Here is a 19,723-nt window from a genome sequence, read left to right on the forward strand (position 1 = left end):
GCTTTGCTTCCTGGCTCTGGAGGGGAAGACATGTGCTGCTTGGTCCCCAGGATGAACTCGTCACGCTGCTTCCTGGCATGTACTCACTATGCTTGTCGCTGGAGGAACTCAGGCCTCAGTGTCACTGAGGATGGCTGTGGTGTCTTTCAGGACAGCCCTGGTCTTTGTTGTGAGTGTGACTTCTTGGCTCCAGCATAGAACCCTCATCCCACTAGCACAGCTCCTTCACCCCACTGGCATAGACTTTCTGGCTTCCACTGCTGACCCTTGGGTCTTCCCAGCACAGATCCGTAAAAGAGACTGGCGTGAGTCCTTCTTGTGGGCTCTGGACCTCCAGTTGGACTCGTGGGAGGCATTGTCGTGAGCTCTGGATTTTTATCCGGACTCCTGTGGGACATTGCTGTGGGATTTAGGCTCTTGACTAAATAATCTGTCTTTGGTGTTGCAGATAGATTTCCTGCATTTTCTTGTGTTAACTCCCGGTGACCATTATAAAAATAATATTATAAACTCCTTATCTTGATTCTAATTGTTCTCCACACAACCCCTGACTACAACAGTCCCTTACTAAACTGGTATTTTCAATTCCCCACTTTTAATTGGAAGGCACTAAAGTTTGGAGAATTTCAGAAATTTTTCATGGTTATACCACCAGTAAGGGGTATAGAGAAGATTTAAAACCAGGCTACCTAACTCCCAGAAACCCATGCTGTTACCTTGTTTCTCCTCCTTCCTTGACTTTGTCTCCCAAGAATAGCCCTGCCAAAGAGAGGGTCAAAGAATCCCCCAGTATTATTATCCACCAGGTGGGCAGCCACTATTTTGAGTTAATGAGTAATGATGAGGTGCATTTGCACTAGGGTTACAAATTGAACCCTTTCAACAACACAAAAAGATGGGAATGAGTGTTCTAATTTACAGATTAAGAAAGTGAACCTCAGAGTGGCTAAGTGATGTGCTCATGGCTCCACTGCACCAACTGTTGGAGTTGGAGAAGGTCCCAGAAATGCGTGACTTCAGACCTAATCGGGCTGGTAAGGGAATGTGACTTTGGAGGGATATAGAAATCAAAACCTCTATATGGATGGCATGAAGAGCTTGTTTCAGTTATTTTATTCTAAGGAAGGAGTTTTAGTCTACTTTTCCTTTTATTGGAGAGGTCCAGCTGGCAGATCAGGCAGTTGGGAAATGTGTGCTTTCTCATGAGTTTGGTTTTCCTGATTCATGGGGTAACATTCATCTTTTTTATCGCTTCTCGGAGAAGGATGAGCTCATTGGTGGTGACAAGAGCTGCCCTCTGTCCTTCCTTCTCTTCTCCAATGCTGGAAGAAGTGGGATGTGAGTTCTCAAATGTCACAGAAGCCTACAAAATGCTGACTCTGGATGCCACGCATAACTGGGGCTGGCTCGGAATGAGCAGACAGGGTAACACCATCATCTGCTAAGAATTCATTGTTCTGCAGCTTGCCCTCGACACAATGGTAAGACTGAGACTGGAGGAATAGATGTGGGGTGGGGTGGGAGCAGCAAGCTCAGATGTCTTTGCAAACAGCTTTTTTGAGAGTGGGGTGGGGGAAGGAGCCGTGTAGGATTAGTTAAGAGGCAGACCTTGTGTGGGTTTTAGGAACCAAGAAGCAAGGACACAAAAACCCCAACAAAGAAAGCAAAACAAAACAAATACCCAAACAAAGAAAGGGAAATGGAACTTACTTGTTTGGAAAGATTTTGATATTCTCTGCTTAAAAAGAAGCATTGAAGTTAACATGGAAAAACTCAGCGCTTCACTTAGTGCTTTGCATTTTGAATTGTGAATGTGTGGATGGGATACGTGACCTTTGCAGAGTCAAGGTGCTATTTGGATCAGGAGTTCTACTCGGCCGCATGGTGCCTGACTGCCTGTGGGCAGCAGGGCAGCTGATGGCCCCCATAGCTGTGCTTTGAGTGGCTCTGAGCAGATCTTGGAGGGAAGAGCTCCAGAGAGCCAGATGTTGAGGGGAACTGGAGGTTATTTTATTTACTTCTTCCTTTGTTTTCCAATTTTTAAAAATGTGTATGTATGTATATTTTACTGATGTAAAATTATATAACTAATACATAATTGGACTCCTTTTATTCAAAGTTACTACTTTATGGCAAGAAAAAATTATATTCCCTTTGACTATTGGGGGTTTTCTAAGCATTAATGTGCATATGTGTTTATACACATGACAATAATTGTTTTGTGTGAGTGGCTTTGTAAGAAACATGAGTAAATGGCATTAGATTATTTATTTCTTTCTGCAACTTTTTTTCACTATGTCCCACGTTGGATGATACACTTGGTTTTATTTTATTTTTTTTACCTGTAGCATTATACATATTTATACATATAATACTTATTTATACATATAATTTATTACATCTTATTTATACATATAATATTTATAATAATAAAATTATAAGTTTAAAAATTATAATAAACATTGTAACTGTATATTATTTTCAGCGTCACTATGTGACGTAACATTGCATATACAGTTATACGTATATTTGTACCTACCTTCCTTTCTCAGGGACAGTTAGGTTGTTTCTCACTGCAATCCTTTGATGCTTTCATGACTATCCTTGAAGACAATTCCCCAGCACATGCACAAGGGTTCTCCCAAGGTGGATATGGAGGAACCACTGGGTCCTAAGACTGAAATTTTCAACAGGTCCCATGAACTCACTTGGAGCTTTCCTAGGGGATGTAATAATTGATGATCCCAATTGCATTATAGTGCATCTGTTTCCTACAACTTTATTAACATTTGCTTATGAGGAAAAATATTGCTAATCTGATAAATGAAAAGTGTTAGCTTACCAGGGAGGCTATTTTATTTCTTCATCCTTCCTTACACTTACATTTTTCTTCAGGAGACGTACACTCCTTTCGTAATACTGAGAATAGTTCTCTTCTTCCTCCTTGTTGCTGTTGAAAGTGTACAGATGAGAGTTGTTTGTCTTGGTTGTACCATTGTAGGACAAATGCCTATTTCTGAGTGTATCAGGTGAAGGACGCAGGTTAAGGAGCCTCACTGACAGGAGACGAGTGCATTACCCGGGCTGGCACTGAGCTGCTCCTGGAGCTGCTGCTGAGCAGGGTAGCGTAGTGTTCACCACACGATGACTCTTTTTTAGTTCTAATGCTCTTGATTTAAAAAAATGCAGAGATTCTACTTGTTTATTCAGAGATCTTTTGATTGAAAAGAAGAGACACCTACTTAAGTTAGATCAAATGTTAAGTGGGATTTATTTGGCCAAGGGAAGCATGGATATCTCTCAGAACACAAGGCGTGAAACAGAGCTGAGATGCTGACAGAAACCAAGGCCTCTCTCTCTTTCCCCCTTTCTTTCTCTCTCTTTTTTTCTCCTTTTCTTGTTTCCTCCTGGTCAACATGTTCGGCTCAATTCTTTCTCTTTTCTTTTTTTAAAAAGTACTAGGGATTGAACCCAGTGCCTTGAACATGCTAGGCAAACACTTTACCACTGAACTGTGTTCCCAGCCCCTGTTCAAGAATCTCAGTGGCCTAGGATGACCATTTTAACTTGGATTTAGTATCTTTTGTCCTTAAGTACTCACTATTTATTTTCTTTGAGCTCTGAATATCCTACTTTTTTTTTTTTTTTTAAGACAAGATCTTTCTATATTGTTCAGGCTGGCCTTGAATTCCCTGTGTAGCCCAGGCTGACCTCAAACTCACTGTGATCCTCCTGCCTTAGCCTCCTGAGTGCTGGGGTTACACGTGTGTACCACCACACCCAGCTTCTAGTTTAGTCTTGAAATGAAATCTTGTGATTGGTTTCTAACTATCCGAGTGTTGGCTGATTTGGGATCTAATTGATGTGTCCATCTGAGAGGCAAGACAGACCATCGGCCATCGAGGACTGCCCCTTACAGAGCTGGTGGGCTGGCAGTACCTCCAGACAGCCCCAGGCAGGGCAGCCAATATTGGAATGTGCCTACCATAAATGTGTGGTTACCTTAAGACATAGGAGTTATGTTATATTCTAATGTATGTTAACATAAGAATAACACGGGCTTCTCCCATAGTAGTCCCTTTTCCATCTCCTTTGACTCCAAAACCCAAAATTTGGAGAGCTAAGTGTTTTTATAGTGTTGGTAATCAAACCTGGGACCTTAAGAGCTCTACCACTGAGCTACAGCCACAACCTTAAAGCTAAATTTTATGCACAAAGACATTCTATGAGTACCATATATAAATTATCTTACACTCAAAGAATGGCTAAATAAAGTATTTCCATTTTAGGCATATTATGTAACATTAAAGTGATACCTTTAAAATTTTAAAATAAGGGTCAGATGTGATGGTGCATGCCTGTAATCCCAGCACTCTGATAGGCTGAGAGCAAAGAATCACAAGTTGGAGCCTCGCCCAGGCAACTTTGCAAATTAGCAAGACCCTGTCTCAAAGTACAATATCTGGCGATATAGCTCAGTGTGAAGGCCCTGGTTTCAATCTCTAGCTATACACACACACATAAAGGGAAATGCACATTATAATAAGGCATATTAATAGGAAATGAAAAAGACTATTTTAAATTTATTTTTAAAAATATTTTTATTTTAAGGAGAATAAAAACAAGCAAAATAAAATGAGATAAAGCCAATCAAAACAAAACTGTAAGTGATACAGGGTTTCAAAACAAGATAATAGGAAATCAGCAATGCCTACCATAATGCTGTTTGTTGTCTTCAAAATAGCTTGCCATACCATCAAACATAGGAAAATCAAAGCAGAATAGCATAAAACCAATAAAATCAAAATAATGACACAATACAGGACTGCAAAACAAAATAATAGTAAATCCAAAATAAGCTACTATAATATATTTTATATCTTATTATCTTTGAAATAGCTGCCTATGCCATCAGATATAACAAAATCAAACAAAACAAAACAAAATAAACCCAAGCAAACAAAACAATGAAAATGATATAGGACTTTAAAACAAGGTGATAGGGAATTAACAGTATTTACCACCTTTGGAAGGAGATTCCCCTTAGGTGCTATACTGCATATTGTCATCCTCCGAATACATGGTCAGACTACTGGCTTAGGCCTGCAAAGTCAGTGAAACACTAAACACTGCAAGCACTGAGTTGTGTTTTACCTCAATAGCCATCATTTCAGCCTGTGTTTCTCTGGATGTGCCTGCAGGTTGTTCATGGTGGTGGTGGTGGTGGTAGGGGGGAATCTTGGCTTTCTTTGTCTCTCAGCCCATGTGCCAGGGAGGTGTTGGCATCTGGTTCTCTTCCCCACAGCCTGCACATGGCGCTAACTCACAGGAAGTGGCTGGCTTCTTGTTCTCCTCCCTGTGGCCTGTGAATGGTGCCGACTAATAGGAAGGGGCTGGCATCTAGTTGTCTTCCCTGCAGCCCATGCATTTGACTCACAGGAAGTAGCTGGCTTCATTTTTATTTATGTGGTATAGTTACAGCTCTATAAATAAAAACCAGTCAAAATTATATATATAACATATGCATGTGATGTGGCAGTTTGACCATGGGTGTTTTTTTCTTATTATATCTCTGTATTTTTAAGTGTAACCAGGGCCTACACACACTGTTTGTGTAAAAGGGAAAAAACCTAATAAAAATTTTTAAAAAAGATAGTTCGGTACTAAAGACAACAGTACACCATGTATTTATTATTATTATTATTATTTGGTACTGGGGATCGAACTCAGGACCTCACACTTGCCAAGCAGGTGCTTGCGCCATTGAGATAAACCCCAGGCCCCCTTGTATTAATTACTGTAATTGTCCTACTAACCTGTCTTGAAACTCTGTTTCATTGTTCTTTTTATCTTTTTTCTCTTTAAAAAAAAAAGAAAAGAAGATAGTTTGGGCCTCTTGAACCTTGGGCTATGATGTCTTTTCTTAGTAACGTCCCCAAACCATCTCCACTAGACTTTTTAGTTCTAGTACAACACAGAACATTCTTTATTTCACTACAGTATTACAGTGTATCCCAAGGCCTGAGTGCTATAGACACTGAGTAAATATTTGCCAAATGAATAATGTGTGAATCCTTAAGCTGGGTGTAACTGAGAGGAGAGACAAGGCTCATGGCCACTTGCTATGGGACTGTAGTCTCTGACTAGCAGTTCAAGTGGGACGGCCTCTCAGTGTCCCCAAGCTGAGACCTGTTTGGCTCAATTCCTGTACCTAGCACTTTGCTGACATCCGTAGAGTTGGGAACCTCAAGCTGGGAAACCCAATCCTTCATCTATATCTGATGTAAGCAAAATGCACACTTCTTGTTCATTACTATAAAAGGTTTATTCCTTGTCTTGGAGAGATGTGTTGGAATGAGATTTTTTTCAAAACCAAAACTTTCTATTTTTAGAGATAGGCAGGCTCCTGACTCCCATGGCAGGAGGATATGTGTGTGTGTGTGTGTGTGTGTGTGTGTGCGCGCGCGCGTGTATGCATGTGCTCCTGGGAGTAAAATTTTGAAACCAATAACTTTGTTGAGAATGAGCATATAACATCCATTGGTACCTCTCTGTGCTGCATTCCGTATAGACCACTGAACTCCTCCCAGCTTTACATTCTAGATTTCATCTCTTTCCTCCTCTATGCAGCTCTGTCCCGTTGGTGGTTGGCATCCAGATGGCACACTGTATCCTGTACAACTCTTATGTCACTCAAGCTCCAGCACTACTTGCTTTTCATTGAGACTGTAACATCTGGGAGCTGTCATGCTGCTCACCTTTCCCCCAAGAGCTCCTTTAACATGTGTCCACTCTGATGAACGTTTGTCTTTTCCTAAGAGCGTTAGACCACCACGGGAGAGCATTGTAAGGCCTATTGTTCTCCCACTAGTGAGAGCATTTCTTGGGACTATTAACTGACTCTATGGAATTTATAATCAAGAATATTATATATTATTATTTATAAATTTTGTATAACATGTCCTTTATATCAGTAAAATTTGTATGTAAATTTGCTATCCCATCCATACAGATTGTTAAAACATTTACCAGCACAACACTGGGCTGGAGAAAGCTAGGAAAGATAGCTGGCTTTAATGGTATTTTCATGGATTTTTGGCCACAGGAAGCATAAGCCCTGTAGTGCCCAATAAAATAAAGCTGCAGACTTCCTTTCAGGATCTTGAATTTCTGTAGTTTCCTTCTCTCACTCTCATCTGGTGCACAGTGTCACCCCAGCCTGCTGACTGTGTTGTGGGTGCTAGTCTGCTGCCAGTGCATTTACTGGACCAGGGCTACAACTCTGTAATACGTGGAAGTCTCTAGCTTGTCTTCAAGAATTTATGTGCAGCCTGACGGTGGCCGGGAGGGGAGACGCGTAGGCTGCCTGGTCCGTAACTCCCTGGTGCGCAGCAGTGAGCGGGAACACCTAATTGGCGCAATTCGATCAGGCTGTGGCTGACTGGGAGAGAAGCTGGGCCTCTTATATAAGCTTGCATATATAAGGAACAGAGAAGAAGAGGCAGCATGGGAAGAGGCAGCAACAAGAAAGGCTCCTCGGCCCCCAATTCTGAGAAACAGGCAATAGCAGACACCGCACCAATACACATAAGGCACCATACAGAGAGCCTCATAGACCAATTCAGGAATGAAGTTATCAATGACCTGAAGCTAGAAGTATGCAGAATAGTTAGAGAAATGCTAAGTACCACCCAAGAAAAAACAGGTGGTGGAATGGAAGAACAGAAAAAAAGGGGAGAATTGTTTGATGGAGAAAACAGAGAAAGCATAGAATACGTGAAGCAGGTTCAAAGGGACTACCAAGATACTAAGAAGTCTATAGAAGACTGGCATAACAGCTTGAAAGAAACTAAGGACAGACTATCTGAACTGGAGGGCAGACTTGTAATATGGGAGAATGAAATGAAAAACTTCTTAAAAATAACAAAGAAACAAACAGCAATAATACAAAGACAAGAAGATGATAAGAGGAGCCATAACTTAAGGATTAAGAACATAAAAGAAGAAGTAGGGACACAAACAAGTGAACTACAAAAGCTACTCACAGAAATAATCCAGGAGAATTTTCCTAATTTAGCAAAAGGTAAAGATACTCGGATGTATGAGGCATACAGGACCCCAGCTACCTACAACCCAAACAGAGCAACACCCAGGCATATAATAATAAAAATTCCAGAAATTCAATACAAGAACAGAATATTAAAAGCTGTAAGAGAAAAGAAACAGACCACCTACAAGGGAACACCCATCAGAATTACAGCAGATTTCTCTGCACAAACCATCAAATCACGAAGAGCGTGGGGGGAAATAATTCAAGCATTGAAAGATAATAATCTCCAGCCAAGATTGAGATATCCTGCACAACTGTCCCTGGAAATTGATGGAAAAACAAGGTGCTTCCAGGATAAAGAGGAACTGGGGGAATTTGCAACCACCAATTCAACTCTACAGAGAGCATTGCAGGATATTCTAAAAAAAGAAAAATACAAAGAATCCAGAAATAATGGCAGAGAGGCCACAACGAATGGAGCAGAGAACAAAATGAAGAAGACAAACTGACAGCTACGGACAGAAAAAGAGCTTAACAGAAATGAGGCAGAGAAGATTGGATGATAGGAACAGCTATTTTGGAGAAAATGACATCTTAATAGGTAATACAGATTTAGTATCATCTTGTTTTGAAGTCTCATCTAGCTTTTGTCCTTCTGTCTCCAATGGTCTAAATAGGCTGTATCTTATTGGATTTTATTATGTACGATAGTATAAGCAAAAACCTTTTAAAGACAAGGAGATTATACAGAAACCATTGTTCATTTTGTTAGTCGATTCTAAATACTCTGTAATGCTGTCATTCTCTTGAATGGTTTTACATTGTTTTGATATACTTAATGCTACAGTATACGAAGTTGTACTCAAGGATTTCAAAGAAAGAAACAATATGGTAACTACTTTTAGGTTAGGATTATCTGGTGGTGAAACACTATTCTGCTTAAATGGTTATGTTTTGATCTGCGCTGTTTCGTTGTTATGCCCTCTTTTATCTCAATCTCCACTCCATTATCTACTTTTTTATCTTTATCCTTTTAATTAAAGGGAAAAAAATAGCAGGATATATTATAGTAACCCACTTTGACTTTTCATTACCTTGATTTAAAGCCCTGTATTACTCTCACCATCTGGTTTTTAACTGATGTTCCCCTATTCTGTTTTGCTGGATAGTATCAGGTTCGAAAGTTTAGGCATCAGCTGTGAAGATAATGAGATTCATTATGACGCCCATTCTTGTTGACTTTTGTCTACTTTTGAAGACCTACAATGTCTCCAATGTTTTGGTTTTGTCGGTTTTGTTCTTTACTGTTTTGTTCAATTGTATTATAACTAATGATATAGGCAATTCTATTAGAGATAGCAGGAGGCATTATGGTAACCATTGTTGATCACCTTGTATTATGTTTTTACATTATCTATTATGTCCACCCTTTTGACTTGACCGATTCTGTTCTGTTATGTCACATTTGGTTTTACTCTCTTCCAAAAAAGTAATAAGAACCGTGGGAGCAATGAAACCCAAAATGTGTAATAGTCATGGTACAAAAGAGAAGAAAAGAAAGTGCTCCAAACTATATAACTGCATGTATATTTAAGTGTATAAGATAGAAAATGATATCACAGAGTTTTATTGGATCAATGAACAGAACTGTTTGCAGTATCATTGATGGAATGTCCACTTTACAAGCTCTAATTTTGTGACTTGAACAATTATTTCTAAGATGACAATATGTAATCCATTAACTAGTGATTTCCTACTGTTCATTTTTTTTCTGTAAATCTGTATAACTTGTACCCTTTCCCTGCTTTTTTTTTCTTTTCTCCTTAAATAAAATTAAAAAAAAAAAAAAAAAAAAAAAAAAAAAAAAAAAAGAATTTATGTGCACCCATAAATTCAACACAAGAACAGAATATTAAATGCTGTTAGAGAAAAGAAACATACCACCTATAAATGAAAACCAGTCAGACTCATGGCACATCTGTCAACACAAACCATCAAGCCAAGTAGAGTTTGGAGTGAAATATTTCAAATCCTGAAAGAAAACAACTTCCAACTCTGATTGATGTACCCTGCAAAATTATCTTTCAAAATTGATGGAAAAATAAGATACTTCCATGGTAAAGAACAATTGAAGGAATTCATGATAACCAAACCAACCCTACAGAGAGTGCTAAAGTATATTCTAGAGAGAGATAAAGATGACCATGGTTCCAGGAACAGCAGCAGAGGAGGATCACCAAATAAGACAGGCAACTGAATGAAGGGGAAAAGTGGGGGGCCAACAGCAGGAGGATAGCATGGCAGAGTCAAACCAATGTATGCTGGTTGTAACCATTAATGTGGATGGCCTCTGTTCAGCAATAAAAAGAAACACAGGGAGAGTGGATCAAGAAACAAGATCCATCAATATAATGTATACAAGGAACACATTTAACTGGAAAGGAAATTCATAGACTGAAAATCAAAGGAGAGAAAAAATTGTTCCATGCAACAGACCAGGAAAAAAAAAAAAAAAAAAAGCAAGGGTAACTTGCCTATCAACCGCAAAATGGTTAAGAAAGATATGGTATCTTCATACAATGGAAAGCTACCCAGCTATAAGTATAATAATCTCAAGGCTCCTGTAGGTAAATGGATGCAACTGGAGATCCTGTTCATGGGTGAAACAGTTTGAACTCATACAAGTGAACCTTAGCATAAAGAACAGAAAGAGGTGTTGGGATCCAAACAGCACAACAGATATTGTAAAAGTGATATGGGAGGGAATACCTGCGAGGGAGGGTGGTAACTACTGTTAATTTCTTACTGTCTTGAACTCTTGTATTGTTTTCACAATTTTTTTTAGGTTTTGGCTTTTTCTGTTTTGTTTTGTTAGATTTTACTGTATCTGGTAGTATGGGCAGCTATTTTGAACATAATGGGATGTATTATGGTAATCATGGTTGATTTCCTATTATCTTGTTTTCAAGTCTTATAATGCTGTCATTTGTTTGTTTAATTGGTTTTATTCTATTTTGTTTTGTTTGATTTTATTATGTGTAATGGTATGGATAGTTATTTTGATAAAAATGAGACATTATGGTAGCCATTGCTGATTTCCTATCATCTTGTTTGAAGTCCTGTAATGCTTTTATTATCTTGTTTTGATTGGTTTTATTTGATTTTAGTATGTGTGACAGTATGGATAACTTTCTTGGAGAAAACGAGATATTATAGTAATTGTTCATTTCCTGTTATCTGATTTTGAAGTCCTATAATGCTTTCATTATTTTGATTGGTTTTATACTATTTTGTTATGTTTGATATCATTGTATGTGAAGGTATGGACAACTATTTTGAAGAAAGCGGGAGACATTATGGTAGCCACTGTTGATATCCTTATTCTCTTTAAAATAAAAAAAATTAAAAAAAGAAAGGATTGTGCAGATCATCTTCCTTAAGAAAGTTTAACTTCTTGTATGTAATGCTGTGATTAGTGATACCTAATATTTATCATGTTTTATTTTTAATAGAAGCAGTTTTTATTTTATTTTGTTAATTAGTTAATTAATTAATTGTTGGTACTGGGGGTCGAACTCACAACTGCGTGCTTGCCATGCAGACGCTTATGCCGCTGAGCTAAATCCCTGCCCCTAGAAGCAGTTTTTAACTAGCTATTCTGGCCCAGGTGCTCTGCTGGAATCATCATATATATTATCTTTGATGCTTACTAACACCTGAGGTAATTTCACAGATGAAGAAATTAAAGCTCACAAAAGTTGAATAGCTTAGGGTCACATGACCAGCTAAAGTAGAGCCTAGATTTGAACCAGGAGCTGTATGACTTCAAAGACAATTATATAAAACTATTGTATACTGTATATGGACTCCAATTTCGCCTAAGACATAAAAGTTAATTTGCTGTTCTATAGAGCATTGCAATCTAACAAAATTATTTTCATGTATAATATCTTTGCCAAGAGAGAAGGCAAATCAGGCTGTGTGAACATGTCTAAGACAGGTCATTAAAAGTTTAATTAAATTATATTTTGTGAAAGTTGCTTTGTACTGGGCAGCTATTTGATGAAACAAAGACAATTTCATCTGACTGGGGATGTAGCTCAGTTGTACAGAGCTTAAGTGGCATGCATGAGGCCCTGGGTTCAATTCCCAGCAAAGGAAAGCAAAACACAATTTTACTGATGTTTTCTGGTGAGACAGATTCTCAGGGGCAAGCTAATAATGCTGGGCACTGACAGCTTTGGAATTTTTCTCTGAATTTCCCTATCTCAGTTCTTCCCCACACTGAGCTTTGCCATAGGTGCACCGAGGGAAATAATGCCAATATTGTATACGTTCGCCAATGTACTTTGCATTCAGCTTTGCCTATGTGTCTTTGGGCCTTGTGAGACTAGGATTAGATAGAAGGATGGTTAAAATTTTAATCTATTGTAATGTAAAATTATCTAGGGAAATTTAAGGAGGTAGAGATAGTAGAAGGCTGCTGTTGTATTGAAAGTTTCCTTTCCTACATTTATTCTCTCAGGCACTAGGAAAGGTAGTGATTCAAAGATAAAAAAGGCCCACTTCTACCTCTGAGAAATTCATATCTGTGAAGACAATTAGTATGTAATTACCTTACAGTTATTTTATCGGCAGGATCTAGCCAAAAGCCGCGTAAACAGGCACAATGAGACTGAAAGAAGTTGGGAACGTGGCCTGAAAAGAATCTTGTGGGGTACGGGGAGATGCCTACTAGATGGATTTCTTAGGGTAAGAAGCAGGCAGAGTTCATAGCAGAGAATGTGGGATAGCTGATATTACCTTTTTTGGTCACTGGTGAGTGGCAGCACGCTTGCCAAGGGAGGGGTTAGTGGATCTGCTTCCAGGCTTTAAAGACAGGTCTCCATGAAGTCAAGGAAGTCATTCACCAGAATGGAGGTAGCAGTCTAGACCTGGGAAGTGCGGTTCACTGGGGGATTACTGCAGCAAGATAGAGCCCAAAGATGAGTAGTTGAGGTCAATATGTTGGCTTCAGGACCGCATAGGAGGTAATTTCAATTGTTTACTCCTGAACAAGAAACGATCCAAGACTGAGCATCTTAAGACAAGAGCAGTTTACCATTTTTAGGGTTTAGTGAGTTGCCATGCAATTCTTCTGAGATCTTGCCTCTCTGTGAACTGACAGAGGGTTGGGACATGTGGAAGGGTTAAGCTGGTGTCAGTCACATCTGGTGATGGGTTTTGGCTGTTGATTGGATATGTTGATTTGAAAGGGAAAAACTGTATAAGAGAAATTGCTCTTTATAAAACTTTGTTCTTTTTGAAACTGCCAAGCCCTGTAACTGCTTCATAGCTCTGTAATTACTTTCTTGACCCTTGTAACCACGAGAGTGTAACCGAACATGCAGGATGTCTGATTGTATCAAGCTTCATGGCCGTTAATCTAGTCTTGTAACTAATGATCATTAATCTAGCCTTGTAACTGATGATTTCACCCTGCTAGCTAATCAGAAGAACTGCCAGGCTGTTCAATCTTGCCTTTGTACCTGCTGCTTATGCATTATATGAAAGCCTAGACCATCAGAGATTCTGTCTGCTCTTCCCATTAGAAAATCTGCCATTGTTACAGTAGGCTCTGAGCTCTTCCTCCTGTAGCAGGGAATTCAGAATTTGGGTGAAGATTGGGCAGAAGAACAGAAAGAAAGAGTAAGACTTGGGACATGAGAGCCAAAGGGATATTCCACGGAATATTTCTTGCCTGCCCCACGCTAATTGGAGAGAAGTGAGCAGAGCTTTCTCCAACAACACTGTGATTTTGGCAAATGGGCAATGCTTGGGACATGGGCATTGCCAGATGAAAGGAATTCCAACCAGCTGTTGCTGCTATTATGTATAAATACTCATGGTTATCAAGGCAAAAGGAAGAGACTGTCTCTGCAAATCTTGCTTCTTTTACTCCAACAATAGTTATGGTAAGTCCATGCCATTTGCTCAGTCTTCCCTGCAGAGGTCACTTAATCTATTTGACACTGAAGGTCCTGGTCTTTCTCCAGAAAACATGGCCTAGTTCTGCAACTGTGACTACAGAGAATCTTCAAGAAGGCCCATTCCCTTGGCCCCTTCCCTTCATTCTTAATTCTACCCTATAGCCCCTTCTGTTCAAAGGAGAGGCAGAGAAAGGTGCCACAGGCAGTGCTGGGTGATGCTCCTTCAGGGGTTCAAATGATATTTTTAGGCCAGGCTAAAAGGCATTTCCTATTTCAAAGAAAGGAGGCTCACTATCTGGTGGAAGTGGGTGTGGGTCTAGCAGTTTGGCACAGCCAGCGGAAGAGGTAAGGATCAGTGAGTCACATAGGGCAACTCAACTTTCTCTTGCAATATACACTGGCTTTCAAAATCCCAGGGAATGTGCTTCTGGGCACAGCTAGTTTTCTAAGATAGGTTGAAAGCCAGCGCACTGGGAAGGTGAGGATGTGGGTCTGGCGTGGCAGGGCTCTCATGTGGGTAGTGATGCAGGGAGAAGATATACACGAGAAGCAAAAGGGTTTCTAAATCTTGGCTGGCCATTGATGGTCCCCCCCCCCCTACTTCTGGGCTCTGTGTCTTCCAGACCTCCTACTTGAGGCTCAGGGTGCTGCTCTGATATTTCTTGGAGCAGAATCTTCAGGAATTGCATATCCAAACTTTTCTAAGTCTGTACTCAGTTTGCTGAGCTCTAGTTCCTAGCTTTCACTGGGTCGGGTCAGCCCAGGACCCAGCTCAGGTACCAGTCTCTGTTTGAGAAGTCTGTTCCTCCCAGCTTTAGTTCAGGGCCTGTCCAGGTCCTTAGTGTGGTATCTACTCATACAATCTCACTTCCTTCAGGAGGGGCAGTCCTAGTGCCAACAGCCTAGGTGTGCCCTTGCCATGGAATGAAGGGTGAAGGGGTGACAAGAGAGGCTGGAAATCCCAGTGAATGGGCCAGGAGGGAAGATAACTGTGGATAAGGTCTGGTCAAGGTTGGAAGGAGCTGGTATTTGAAAGGTTCCTTCCCAGGAAAGGAATGGCATCAGGAGGTGGGGCAGGGTAACTGCTAAAGGGACTGGGGCCTGTCAGCCTCACTTCTCTGAAGTGAGATGAAGAAACCCTGGGGATAAAAATACCATCAACACACCATATAGATCTAGAGAAATAACTCCTAAAATTCATCTGGAACCAGAAGAGACCTAGAACAGCAAAGGCAATTCTAAGCAGCAAAGGCAAGGCAGGAGGCATCACAATCCCTGACTTGAAGTTACACTACAAAGCAACAGTAGTAAAATCAACATGGTATTGGAATCAAAACAGAGCAGAGGATCAATGGAATAGATTAGAAGATACAACCACAACTACAAACACACTCAACCATCTTATCTTTGATAAAGGAGCCAAGCAGGTTCACTGGAAGAACGACAGTCTCTTTAATAAATGGTGCTGGAAAAACTGGCTCTCCATTTGCCAAAAACTAAAGCTAGACCCATGTCTATCACCATGTACTAAATTACAATCTAAATGGGTCAAAGATCTGAATATTAAAACAGAAACACTAAATCTATTGGAAGACAAATTGGGTAGAAACCTTGGAGACATAGGAGTAGGTAGAGAATTCATGAACAGGACTCAAGCCACATGGGAAATACTTCCCAGAATCAATAACTGGGACCACTTCTTATTAAAAAGTTTCTGCATGTCAAAAGAAATATCCAGCATAGTGAAAAGAAAACCCACAAACTGGGAAAAGATTTTAGTGAACTCTCTCTCAGACAAGGGACTCTTGTCTAAAACATATAAAGAATTAAAAAAACTCAGACCCCCAAAATTCAAAGATCCAATCCAAAAATGGGCATCTGAGATGAATACGCACTTCTCAGATGAAGAAATACAAATGGCAAATAAATACGTGAAAAAAATGTTCATCATCATTGGTCATTAGAGAAATGCAAATTAAAACCACACTGAGATACCATCTCACTCCTGAAAGAATGGCCAGGATCAAGAAAACCAACAACAACAAATGCTGGAGAGGCTGTGGGGAAAAAGGAACTCTCCTACACTGTTGGTGGGAGTGTAGACTGGTGCAACCTTTGTGGAGGTCAGTCTGGAGATTTCTCAAAAAGCTGGGATTGGAAGTCCCATTTGTTCCAGCTATTCCACTTCTAGGCATATTCCCAGAAGAACTGAAAGCATCATACCACAGTGATATATGTGCACCTATGTTTATAGCAGTACGATTTGTAATCGCCAGATCTTGGAAACAACCCAAGTGTCCATCAACTGAGGAATGGATAAAAAAGTTGTGGTATTTCTATATAATGGAGTATTATTCAGCTATAAAGAAGGATCACATTGAGATATTTACCAATAAATGGGCGCAGCTTGAGACCATACTCATAAGTGAAGTAAATCAATCTTGCATGTGTGAATACCGAATAGTTTCCCTAATGTAAGTAATGATTCAAATATATAAAAATACGTGGTAATCATGATTCCCCATTATGTGGCCTTGAAGCCTTATAAAGTTTTCACTTATTAATTGGAAAGGCTTTATTCTGGGCTTCTTGATATGGAAATATTTGAAGCTATAGTATATGAAGTTTTATTCAAATATTTCAAGGAAAAAGACAGACACTATGGTAACTACTATTAAGTCGGGTTATTTGGTGGTGAAGCACTAGGTTGCTGAAACAGTCATGCTTTGACCTGTATTGTTATATTGTTATGCCCTGTTTTATCTCAATCTCTCCCTTATTCATTAAAAAAATTATTGTTATTTTTTATGGTTTTTTTTAATTAAAGGGAAAAATTTAAAAAATTAGCAGGATATATAATAGTAACGTTTTTTGATTTCCTATTAACTTGTTTTGAAGTCCTGTAATACTCCCACTATCTTGTTTTGACTGATTAGACTCTGTTCCATTCTGTATGATAGTATCAAGTTTGAGGGTATAGGCAACTACTTTGAAGGCAATAAGATTCACTAAGATGCCCATTCTGGTTTGAATATTGTCTCCTTTGGAAGTCCTGTAATGTTTACAATGCTTAAGTTTTATTGGTCTTGTTCTCTACTGTTTTGTTCAACTTTATAATATCTAATGAGATAGACAATTCTTTTTAAGGAAACAAGAGACCTTGTTGATAACAATTGTTGATAACCTTGTACTCTGTTTTACATCATGTGCTATGTCTATCCTTGGTTTTGACTGACAGCTTTGTTTTGCCATATTTGACTTTATTCTCTCCCAAAAAAAGTAATAAGAACTAACAAGTAATAAAACCCAAAATGTGTAAATTTTGTTGTAAAAAAGAGAGGGAAAAAAAGTGCTCTAAAGGATACAATAGCAAGTGTGTTTAGGGGTATTAAATAGCTGACCATATTAATGTTTTTGATTGGATCACTGAACATAACTGTTTGCAGTCTCACTGTTTGAATGTCCACTTTGTATGCTTTGATACTGTAATTTGAGCAACTATCTCTAAGATGATAATATGTAATCTATTAACTGGTGATTTCTTACTTTTTTTTTTGTAGTTCTGTATTACTTGTACCCTTACACCACTTTGTTTTGTTTTGTTTTTTCTCTTTTTCCTTTTAAATAAAATTAAAAAAAAAAAAGAAGCCCTGGGGAGAGTAAGATTGTATGAGGGGTGCTGAGGAAAGAGGCGATGACTGGGAAGGAGGAGAACCATACACGGTTAAGATTCAAGATGATACCCAGTGGGCAGCTGGGACGGAATCCTAGAATTCTTATTGACACCATGATTGTGGGACTGTCCCCAGCAGTGCCTGGGAACCCAGGTCATGGGGACTCAGTCTCAGAGCAGAAGAGCAAGGGGAGCTGGCTGGGTGCTATATTTGTTTTTGTAAAATTGTTTATACTGAGAGAAACTCTGATCAGAGCCCTCAGGATCTAACAAAAATTTTTTTTGGTGGCCTAGGTGAATTTGTAATGCTACCTGGGAAAGCTATTAAATTATAAAACTTATACGTTAGTAAGTAAAAATGATACTTTTCTATAGTGCTGAACAGTGGCCTCTCTTGGCTAACACAGTCAGCAATGTGATGAAGGGCACTTGAGTCTGTCTGTAGCTCTCGTGATGACTGTGGTGTGGTTACCTGGCTCCTGTGGGCCCAGGCCTCATGGTGCTGGTCTTTTTTTTTTTTTTTTTCTGTGCTATTGCTATGCTCTTATCTTAGAGGATCCTCTCCTCTTTTCTGGGTGGAAGAACCACTAATTCTTGTTTAACCTAACTGTCCACTGTCAACAATGCAGAAAAGCTTTTGATTCTATTTCCTTTGCCTCAACCTTGGCAATCAGACAGCACATCTTGATCTGAAACTCTGTGGTTATTTGGCTTATTAGTGTCTTTATCAATAAGATCAGATTGTTGATTGCATTTTTTGGGTATCTTCTGTCTGGGGAAAAAGGGATGACATAAATGTCTACAAGAGTTCTCAGTCTCTGGCATGAAAACATTTTCATCATGAGGCGGTAGTCTTCTTGTTTATATGCTGTGTTTCCCCAGTACAGGTACCAATGGCTGCACAACAGCTTTCTGGAATGTTCTTGCTCTGCCTTACAAGTTCTTTGTGAGCATGAGGTGTGGTATCTCAGCTCAAGCTGCTGTAACAAAATGCCATTGGCTCCATGGTTTAAATAACAGAAAGTTATTTTCTCAGAGTTCTAAAAGCTGGAAAGTCCAGGATCAAGCTCTGGCAGGGCCCAGTTTCTGGCGAGGACTCTTCCTGGCTTGCAGATCTGGTTTGCTTTTTCACGTATGCTCACATGGTCTTTCTTTGGTGTAGTCTGTACATGTAGAGAGAGATAAAGAACTCTTTGGTAGCTTTTTTTCCCCCTCAGTCCTGGAGATTGATCCCAGGTCCTTTGCACTGAGCTATATCTCCAGCCCCCCCTCATCTCTTTTTAATGTTGAGACAGTGTCTCACTAAATTGTCCAGGTTGGGTTTGAACTTGTGATTCTTTTGTTTCAGCTTCCCAAAGTGCAGGATTACAGACAGTCACTACCCATGCCTTGCTGAGTCTTCTTGTAAGAATAATGCTATTAAGTCAGGATTCTACGTTTTGTGACTTCATTTAACCTTAATTATTTCTTGAGACCCTATCTCCAAATGCAATCATATCAAGGGTTAGGTTTTCAGGGTGTATTTGTTTTGTGTGTGGGGGAGTGGAGGGGAGGTGGACAAAATTCAGTCCATAGCTAGTGGTGTAAAGGATAAACACGAGCATCTTAAGTGTATTTCTAAATAAAAAATTCAGGATGAACTCTCTCTCAGAAACCTGGAGTCTTGCTCATTGCTACTGATTCTGCAAAATATCTTTCTCCCTGAGCTTCATTGTGGTCTCCTTGGAATCCTCTCCATCTTTCTGTGAATTAACTTTCCTTAGGCAAAAGTAAGGAAGAGGTTACTTCAACTCCCCACAAATGGATCATGGTTGATTCCATTGCTGGTTCTTGGCTCCCTGTCCGAGGTAGGAGGACTATGGGGGAATGAAGACTCTGAGTAATCATTTAAACTCTGCTGAATCACCTTATTCGCTCCCTTTCCCCTTCAAACTGTAATGACCACCGGAAGTAGGCCATGTTGCATCAGACTCAGGAAATGGGAGGAAGTTGAACTTTGACCTGAGAAAAGCATTCGACAAACATTTATAA

General features: G+C 39.5%; 1 long non-coding RNA gene across 1 annotated transcript in view; it reads left to right on the forward strand.

Annotated features, from left to right (window-relative positions):
* The first annotated feature begins 1,250 nt into the window (after positions 1–1,250).
* The window catches only part of LOC111756554 (uncharacterized), a 101,822-nt gene continuing 83,349 nt past the window's right edge, over positions 1,251–19,723 (forward strand). Inside the window, exon 1 of the long non-coding RNA XR_002790987.2 lies at positions 1,251–1,481. This is a non-coding gene — a long non-coding RNA (uncharacterized LOC111756554). The remainder of the gene's footprint in view (positions 1,482–19,723) is intronic.

This window comes from Cavia porcellus, unplaced genomic scaffold (genome assembly GCF_034190915.1).
Source record: "Cavia porcellus strain 051 isolate PalLab524CR breed Dunkin Hartley unplaced genomic scaffold, mCavPor4.1 scaffold_18, whole genome shotgun sequence".
Lineage (NCBI taxonomy): Eukaryota > Metazoa > Chordata > Mammalia > Rodentia > Caviidae > Cavia > Cavia porcellus.